Consider the following 8,177-nt stretch of genomic DNA (forward strand, 5'->3'; position numbering starts at 1 on the left):
GAGAAATGTAGGAGAAACGTAAAAAGAGAATGAGAGAAAACAGGAATGAAAAAGACAGAGAGCAGGAAAAAAAGAGAAAAAAAAAATAAAAGAGAACCTCAGAGAATGATAGAAAAAATAGAAAAAAAATAGAAAAAGGGAAAAAGAGAGACAGAGAGCAAGAGAGAAAAGAGAAAAAAAGAAGAAAAAGAAAGGAGAAACCTTAACCTTAAACCTTCCTAAGGAGGACCGTAGAGAAAGATGGAAAAATAGAAATGGGGAAAAATGAAAGAGTGAGAGAGAGGAAAACGAAAATATAGAGAAAAAAACAAGAAAAGAAGAACGGAGAGAGAGAGAGAGAGAGAGAGAGAGAGAGAGAGAGACAGAAAGGCAGAGAAAAAAGAGAATAAAGAAAGAAAAAAGAAACACAGAAAAAATACAATGAAGAAAACAAAAAGAGAGGCAGAGAACAAATGAGAGATAAAGAAAATATAGAGGAAAAGGAAAAGTAAGAAAGACGAAACGAGAGGGAAAAAGAGAGAATAAAATACAGAGACTAAGAGAAAGAAAAAATTAAAGGGAAAGAAACAAACAGAAAGAAACAGAGAGATAAACAGAAACAGAAAGAGAGAGAGAGAGGAAAAAATGTAGAGAAAAAGACAAAGAAAAAAAGAGGAAAATAGAGATAGAGGAAAAAATAAGAGAGAGAGAGAGAGGTTATGTACATGATATAAAAAAAATATTTAAAAATTGAAAAATAAATAAATAAATAAAATAAGGAAAAACATTTTTATTAACTTACTTTGATTCGTTATGAAAAAAAAAAAAATTTTCATAAGTTGGCAAAACTTTTCCTATTTTTTTTTTTTTTTTTTGGGCGCGAAAATATTTATTTAATTCGAATTATCAATTTTCACAATTTATTTATTTATTTATTTATTTACATAATATTAATTTTTCCAAGTAAATAAATATTTATTTATTTAAATAACTAAAATTAATATCAAAAAAGAAGAAGAAAAAAAGGAGGGAAAATCAAATTTCAAAATTATCATTATTATTATATACTAGGTAATTAATTAATTAATTAAACGAAATTGATTTACTATTTAAGCAGAAGATACAAAGTAAAACAAACGAATTTATTTAATGAATATTTTTTTTTTCTATTTCTCATTTTCGTAGAAGAAAATAAAGCGCGTGTAAAATGTTATTTTCCTCATTTTCCTCTCATGTCTCTTTTGTTAAAATGTATATATTTATTTTTCGTAATTTTAAACTCTCAACATAAAATCATGTTTTATTCAGTTAAATTTAAGAGAGAAAAGTAACGTGGAACCAACCCGAAATAAAAAGTTTAATTATTAATTTTTTTTTCTTATTCCACTGTTATTTACACAAACACAAACGAAAAACATCAACGTGAAAATTTATATGTATGAATGACGTCACACACACACACAATCGTGTAAATAAAATTTTTTTAAATTTATTTATTTGGCGGAAATTTTCATATGTCATTTTCGATTATTCTTATTTATTTGTTATAAATAAATAAATATATCGATTTGTATTTTCCAAATTGGTTTATTAGATTCCGGTTTTACGACAGAAAAAAAATTCCACACGTAAAAGGTTTTACTTTATTTTTTGTCGCGAAAAAAGGGTTTTTCAACTTTATTTCACGAAATATTTATACGAAAAAAAAAATAAATAAATTTGCGCCGGGAGGGGAAAAGAAAAAAAAACGATGTCGTGGCACGAGTTAAGTAAACACATATTTTTTTATCCCGATGGCGATCACGTCGGTATCATTTTAATTTTTATTCGTGTAAAATCCTTAGGGAGTTTTACGTCGGATTATATTTGTTGGCTCACCGGCCGACGGAAATACGACCGGAAGTTAAATTTAATCGTAAAAAAAATTTTATCCGGGAAAATTTTCAAGGTCAAAGAATACAAAATTGACATTTTGTTATTTATTACGGTAGTATATTTTTTTTTTTTTTTTATATTTCGTCACGAAATATTCTTTTGTTTTATTATAATTTTACTTATATCTCCTCCCCCACTTCCCGGAAGTGAGAGAGAGATAGATTTTTCTTTCTAATATATCTCATTCAATTTTCTTTTATATATATATTTTTGAAAAATAAAATAACATAAAAGGTTTATTCGATTTTAATATAAATCACGATAAAAAAAAAAAAAAAAAAAAAAGATTCATTCTCGTGGGAAATTCCGTGGATTGGATTTTATTTATTTTTTTTTTAACAAAACCTATATAATCGTCAAACGAAAACTTTTCAATTTACAAAAAAAAAAAAAAATCATTTGTTTTCAAGCTGTCGAAGACGTTAATTTCCATTACGACAAGAACAACAACAACACGGGAAAAAAAAAAGAATATTTAAAAATTTAAATGCGAGTCGTCTAACAAACAACAAAAACGTTTTTTTTTTGGTAAATTTTTTCCTAAAATTTTTTCTTTTTTTTTGCACAATTTTAAACTACGGTAAATTAAAACAAGAATCAACTTGAAAACTTTTCCTCCTCTCGTCGCCGTCGTTTTCACTCCTCCCCTCCCCCTCCTCCCTCCCACATGTTCGATCCCTCCCCTCCCCTCCTCCCTCCCACATGTTCGATCCCTCCCCTCTTCCCTCCCACATGTTCGATCCCTTCCCCTCCCTCCCCTCCCTTCCTTTTATCCCCGGAAACAAAATTTTTTCCTTAAAAAATAGAAAAAAAAATCACACAATTTTCTCTTTCTCTCTCTTTTTCTCTGTCTCTCTCTTTTTCCTTCTCTTCCTCTTCCTCTCTCTTTCTTTTTCTATCTTTCTCTCTCTTTTTTTCTCTCTCTCTTTTTCTCTCTCCTTCTCTTTTTCTTCCTTTTCCTCCCTCTCTCTCTCTCTCTCTCTAGCACTCTTTCTCCTCTTCTTCCTCTTCCTCTCTCTTTCTTTCTCTTTCTCCCTTCCTCTCTATCTCTCTCTCTCTCTCTCTCTCTCTCTCTCTCTCTCTCTCTCTCTACTTTCCTCTCTATCTCTCTCTCTCTTAAAATATTATTAAACGTCAAAACAAGTTTTTTTTTAGCATTTTTTCTAAAACCCCGACGTTTCTTTTTTTTTTTTTCTTAAAATTTTTATAAAACGAATAATTTGTGTATAATTTTAAACGTATTGAAATATGAAAGTTAACCTTCGGGGAAATAGAAGGGATCGAAAAGGAAGGAAGGAAGGAAGGAAGGGTGGATGGATGGGAAAAGTAGAAAAAGTTTTTCGATAAAACAAAAAGAAAGAAAAATGGCGGGAAAATTTGAATTTTTAACGTATGGGAAAAAATCGCGTTTTTTTTTTTATTACATCCGGTAAAATTTAAATAACCAAAACGGAATTAATAATAATAATAATAATTATTATTATTATTGTTTTAGTCGATGTCGTGTCAATAACTATTAATTATTTATTTATTTGGAAAAAAATAAAACGGTTACGGATAAATCGAAAAAAAAAATAATTTAAATTTTTATAAATCCGCACGCTCTCGCGTTACTTTAATAAAAAAAACGTCGGTTAAAAAAAAACGACGTGGAAGCAGACAACGGAATTTTAAATAAACCCATAACGACGAATTTCTGATAATGATTTTTAATTCACTTTACGAATTCGAATTATTATTATTATTAATATTTTGGTTAGGGAAAAAAAATTTTTTTTTTTTTTTTTAAAGTTCGACAGGAGCGTAACTAAGTCACGAAATTTTCTTTATTAATCCTTTTACCGAGCGATTCGACGAAATAATATTAATAAATTATTTTAATATTTTCCTTTTAAAACGGAAACACGAATTCACGCCTACGCGAATAATAATAATAATAATTTTCATTCCATTAAAATTTATTAAACGAAATTTAAACATAGGAAAACAATAATGATAATAATAATAATAATAATAATAATAATAATAATAATAATAATAATAATAATAATAATAATAATAATAATAATAATAATAATGATTAATCGAATGGATTTCTAAAAAAAAAAATTTTTCTTTTTTAAAATTATTATTAAAATATTAAAAAAACAAACAAAAACAAACAAAATGGAGGAAGCAATCCGTAGCAAAGGGTACAAGAAACATTTTCGCGTGTTCATCAATAAAATTATTAATAATAATAATAATAATAATAATAATAATACTGAATTATTATTACCATGCTTCTATTAAAGTTTCCCGTTAAACTTTTAATTGCTCTATTGTTTCGATAAATCGTATTTTACAACAACAACAAAAACAACAACAACAACGAAAAAAAAAAAAAAACAAACATAATATAAAACATCTTTTCCCTTCGGAAAAAGGAAAACCAATTAATTATCGTACTTGTTATTAAGATTAATTTAGTAAATTTCTTTTTATTAATTTTTACCCGTAATTACGACTTTAGTTAAAAATATGGGTGTTGGAGATACACTAATAATCCTCCTTGTTTTTTTTTTTTTTTTTTTTTTTAATATTTTCCTAGGGAGGAAAGGGTGAGAGTGAGAGAGAGAGTAAAAGAGAAACGAAAGTGTGTGTGTGTGTGTGTGAGAAGGAAAGATGGGAGGAGAATGAATAAATCTGTGCGAAAGAGAAAGAGGTTGAATAAATGTATGAAAAAAAATGAGGTAAAACAAATGTGAATGAAAGAGAGAGAGAAAGAAAATGAATGTGCGAAAGAAAGAGAGTGGGGAGAAGAATGAATGAGAGTAAGGAGAGAAACAGAGTGAATGCGTGAGAGAGTAAAAAAGAAGTTTAGATAAAAGAAAAGTTAAGATGAAAGTTTGTGCGTGTGTGTGGGAGGGAGAGAGGAGAGAGGAGGAGAATGACTGAATGAATGTGTTTGAATGGAAGCAAAAGTGAATGACAATATGAGTGTGGGTGTGTGTGAGAAAGATAGAGAGAGGGATAAATGTGTGAGAGAGTAAAAAAGAATAAACGTTTGTGGGTGCGTGTGGGAGAAGAATGAGTGAATGAATATGTTTGAATGGAAGCGAGAGTGAATGAAAAAGTGTGGATGTGTGAGAGAGAGAGAGAGAAAGAATGAATAAATCTGTGCGAATGAGAGAGAGAGACAGAATAAATGTATGAGAAAAAATGGGGCAGAACAAATTTGTATGAAAGAGAGGAAAACAAATCAAGGGGTGTGGGAGAAGAGACAGAGAGAACATAACAAATGTGCGAAAGAAAGAGAGTGGGGAGGAGAATGAATGAATGTGCGTGAAAGAGAGAGAGAGAGAAAATGTCCCTATAGACGCAAATTTATTTTTCGAGTATTTGTTATACGAGTAATACGGCCAGTTATTCTCAAAATTTTCTTTTTTTTTTTTTTTTAATTTTCCGAATAAATCCGCCGCCATATTTCAAAAGTTTTATTTCGTTAAAGACACGTTCATTTGTTTTTAAATTAACAAAATATTTCCTTTCTTGGAATAAACCGCCATTTTAAAAAAAAAAATTTTATTTAATATTGAAAAGTGGATTTTTTAACGATTGAAATTCTTAGAAAAATAAATTCAAAAAAAAAAAAAAATTAAATTCTCCCTGGTATTAACTACGAATGAATGAATAAATGAATGGATAAATGAATGAATGAATGAATGAATGAATGAATGAAAAAGTGGTTGAAAAGAAACAAAAAAATAAATCCGGTGGAATTTATAAAAAAAGGATAAAAAAAAAATACGAATTTGTTACACGTCGACGACAAGTGCGGTTTAAAAAAAATAGGTGCGAAAACAAATAACGTACGTAATAATATGATTATTATTATTATTATTAACCGATTTAAATAATAAATTGCGTCGGTTTTATACTTCGAACCCCGAAAAATATCCTTTTTATCCCATTTTAACAACAACAATAATAATAATAATGATAAATAATCGTTCCGTAAAATATTTTTGAGCTAGTAAAATAAAAAAAAATGGCGTACAACAATAAAAACATAAGAGATTAATTATTTTATTATTATTTTCGATCCTTTTTTTTTTTTTGTTAACACAGGAGAAATGCATTTCGGACTAACCTCCCCACTCGGTAGTAGAGAGAGTGTGGGGAGCACTCAGCCGAAATCACTACCCAACTAAAACTCCAGGACGTGTTTTTTTCCTGGAGGGAGGAGCATTCGCGGAAGTGCAACCTGCTTTTCAGCATCGATTCCCTCCTGAACCAGAACTATCAGGTCCGCACTCGCGAAAATAAGAATCCCACCTGAGGAAAATCCCGGTACATCCCCTTTTTACCCTTCGAGAGACAATCCCGATTTGTTCCTGTTTCTTTTGCAGAGTCTGCGAGTTTCCCGAGAGAGAGAGAGAGATGCGATTGTTCATCTATCTTTCTTTCACATTGCAGCTCCACATTTTCCCTATTCGAATCAGGAGGTACCCAGTTTACCCCCTCGAACATCCCCAATGCCTCGAAAGGGTTCTGTTCTTGTTTGGACGAGCTGAAATTGAACTCCCACTCCCAGGATTTGAACCCACGACTCTCAACTCGGTAACTTTTGTCCCGATTTTTCCTCTTTTCCAAACTCAACCTTGCTAAATATAAAACGCGATGGAAACGCGCGCGTAAAAAAAAAAATTTACGCGTTCCAATTAATTACGACGTGTGGGGGGGGGGTGGAAGAAACAAAATAAAATAAAAATAAAAATTTTTTGTCGTTGTTGTTATATATATTCCAAAACGATTTATTTTCACGCACGTGGTAGTAGAAATATAGATTATTATCGGCATTTACGTCATATAAATTTTTTTTTTTTTTTAAAAAAACTTTCTCCCCCACCCCCTCACATTCCCGTTTTGAAAAACCGCTTGAAGCTGATTTTTTGTGCCATTTAAAATAAATTTTTTTTTTTTTTCCCGTTCCCCATTTCCCCATTTCCCAAAACGGTTTTCCCAAACGTGTTTTTTTTTTTATACTTTTTGATAGTAAAAAAAAATTTTACCTGGTAATATGTCGCTTAATTTTTTTTTTTTATCAATTCCTTTGAGTGAGTGTAGTTTTTCCCCGGGGGGCGTAACAAAAAATAAAAAAATTTTTTTTTTTTTTTTATGGTTATTTAAATAAATACAAAAAAATTTTTTTTTTTTTAAAGAGTAATAAAGATGAAGTTAAGAAAAGTTCAAAAGTGTGTGTGTGAGAGAGAGAGAGAGTGAAACGTTATCAAATTTAATTTATTAAAATTTCCCCTTCCCTCCCCTTTCTCCCCTCCCCTTTTCCCCGCCTGTTTAACCGGTTCGTTAAAAACCGAAATTTTTATTATCGTAATGAATTTTTATAGGAATTGTTATTTTTTATTTTTTTGTCTCAACGCCTCGAACCGTGTCACAAACGATTGTTTTTCTACATCGTTTTGATTTTTCAAACCGGAAACGTGATTTTTCCCTTTCCTTTTCCCTTTTCCTTCCCTTTCCTTCCCTCATCCCGACCTTCTCTCCCGAGCCGCGCGGTTTAAATAAGGGCGCGTCATTTGTCGAATTTCGATCGCGGTTTTTGTTTTCGTTCCCCTTCGAAATTGTATTAATAATAATAATAATTTAACCGGAAGTAAAAGAAATAATTTTCCGGTTTACCTTTACAAAATCGTTAAGATTAAACATTTTTAAGCTGTTATGCGATCAATAACGGAGCGAATAAATAAAAAAATAGTTAACCAAAGGCGGTAACGGAAAACTTTTAATTATTATTATTATCATTATTATTATTATTATCATCGTAAATAAATAAAAAATGAAAAATTGGTTAACGGCAAAAAAAATATATTATATACATGTACATATTTTTTTTTTTTTTTAAATAATAAATAAATAAATTGTTTATAAATAAAAAGTCATGAAATGATACGACGAGTCGTATAAAAATTTTCCCAAAGGGGTTTTTTTTTTTTTGCGGAGAGAAAAAAGAGAGAGATGGATATGAAGTTAGTGAGAGAGAGAGAAACAGATAAAATGATTTGATATACTGTCAAACGTATAAAAAAAACAAAATGAAAATATTATTATTATTATTATTTTTTTTTTCATTAAACAAAAGAAGTCGTCAACACCACTTTTTCAATTTTTTTTTTTTTAACTTATTCTTTTCCTTAATCTTTTTCTTTTTTCCTTTTCCTCTCTCTCTCTCTCTTTTTAACATCACCCTTTCGACGAAAATT

The sequence above is a fragment of the Pediculus humanus genome, genomic scaffold (genome assembly GCF_000006295.1).
Source record: "Pediculus humanus corporis 1103172108281 genomic scaffold, whole genome shotgun sequence".
NCBI lineage: Eukaryota > Metazoa > Arthropoda > Insecta > Psocodea > Pediculidae > Pediculus > Pediculus humanus.